This window comes from Lupinus angustifolius, chromosome LG16, assembly GCF_001865875.1.
Source record: "Lupinus angustifolius cultivar Tanjil chromosome LG16, LupAngTanjil_v1.0, whole genome shotgun sequence".
Taxonomy (NCBI): domain Eukaryota; kingdom Viridiplantae; phylum Streptophyta; class Magnoliopsida; order Fabales; family Fabaceae; genus Lupinus; species Lupinus angustifolius.
In genome coordinates this window covers 16,432,775-16,435,093 of record NC_032024.1, presented here as the reverse complement: position 1 = coordinate 16,435,093, position 2,319 = coordinate 16,432,775, and positions in this window count along the sequence as shown.

Genomic DNA, 2,319 nt, shown 5'->3' with positions numbered 1-2,319 from the left:
TCTCACACAAATTCTGAAAATTTCTTTCACTATTTTTCTGCATTTTGCACTTAGTTCTTAAACTTTCAAAAGGGATTTATTCTGAGTTACTTGAAGTAATTGTTTCAAAAAGTTTTACAAACATATTGAACATTATTACTAAGTATACAAAAGAGTTGTTTGAATTGCAAGTTACATCACTTTCATACTTGTAAAGATGATTCCGCCATTGTTGAACATTCTTCATTATTATTGCAGAATACTTTCTTTCATGGTATGATAAGAAAGAGGATTAAAATCACTTGGAAATATGTTTTCCAAATGTGAATAAGGATTAAAGAGTGTGTAAGGTACAAGAGATCTCGAGGTGATATATTGTAATTACAACTCATAATCTTTGGTGGAAAAATCTCTTGTGCTGCAAGAGTATTGGACGTAGGCTTCAGTGGACAAGAAGGTGAACCAGTATAAAAGTTATTGTGTATTCTCTTCTCCCTTATCATTTTTATTTTACTTATTAATTTTCTGCATATATTTTCCGCTGCATTTTAACTCTTGATCTTGCAGAAATAGTGAACATTAGTTTAAGTCAACTAATTCACCTCAACTCTTAGTTACAATCTCAATCTTACAACATGTACATATTAAAATGTGTTTTCATATTTGTCTGAATGTGTATTTTTACACCAAGACTCGTGAGGAGGAAACTTAGTAAGAGAGAAAAATATGTGTTGGTCATCATAAATCATTTTATTTTTTAGTTTTTGTATAGGTGAGTCCAAAAGACAAAAAGATTAGTGGTTAATTTTAGTAATGATCCTCATAGAAATGGGGAATCAAATTTATGGATAAAATTTAAAAAATGGTTTAAATTCTCGTGTAAAGTTTTTTATACTGTCAGCACATCATCCACCATTGATTTGCATTACTCTCATTTTAGAGTTAATGATGTTTAACAAATCAATCATGATGATTTGATGATAGTGTATAAAACACTTACACTGTTTAGAAAGGAAAAAACTGTTAAATCAGACCAAACGATATCATATATAATTAATATCTATCTATAAATATGTAATTATATATAAATACAAAATTTTATACAATTAGTAATTATGTAAATTATATTAAATTAACATCACTCCATACTAGAAGTGTCAAAATGGACTACACGGTTGCGGGTCAAACTGTAATCCAATTTATGCATGTCAAATTGTAACCCAAACCTGTCCTAAGCAGGTTGCGAGTAGTAGCGGCCCAACCCGCATAATATTAGAAAAAATTATTTAAATTTTAACTTTAATCTAATAATATATATATATAATCTATTTAATATATATATATATATATATATATATATATATATATAATTTGATATTAGTGTATAAATTTTTTAGCACACTTCCTATGTCCAACACAACCAAACTTATAGACATAATGCCTTGTGTTTTAGTTAAAGTTAAATCTCTCATTCTATTGGACTCTCACATCTCTAACACAATATAAGTTAGACTTCACTATAAACCTTTAGACACTATTAAAATATTATCATTTGTATACTCTTTATCAACACTTTTATTATGAACTATTACATTAATGTCTTCTAACTTGATTTGAAACATTATTTTTTATTAGGCTTAAAAATATATTATTCAAAATAGGAAAAATAATATAATGCTTAACTTTATAACATTATTGTAATTTATAAATATCTATGTTATAGACATTACTCTATTTTCTATTCAAATTTCATAACATGATATTTATTATCTATTTTTTATTATAAGTCATTTTGTAAAATAATTTTCACCCAAGGCTTATTACCAAGCTAAAGGTCCCAAAGAGATTAAAAAAACAAGGAAAAGCGGGTACCGCGAGCCCGATTTTCATATATTCCGATCGGACCGAGCTAAAAGCCTGAATTCAATAAAAAGTGTCTAAAATGATATTCAAGCCCTATAAACTTTCAGGTTTGATGGGCCAACTCATTTTGACAACTCTACTTCATACCAAAACAAAATATTAGATTTTAAGTGAACTGCCCAGTTAACTTTCTGGTTTAATCATGTTTACCATGGTCGGACCAGAATTTCTATGGTTTAAAGCAATCCAACCTCTCATCCATTTAAGGCTATAAATTAAAACCATTTTCAAATTCGGACAGTGATCAGACAAGTCGAAACTCTCTCGGTCCTATCTTAACCTTACAACTATAGATGGCAAAACGGACATTGCCCGTGGGCGCGCCACGTAGCCCGCATTTTTTGTGGCTAGAGTATAAAATTTTGCCCATTTGCCCGTTTCGCCTGACCTGTTCGTAAGCATTTCCGTTGGACATGC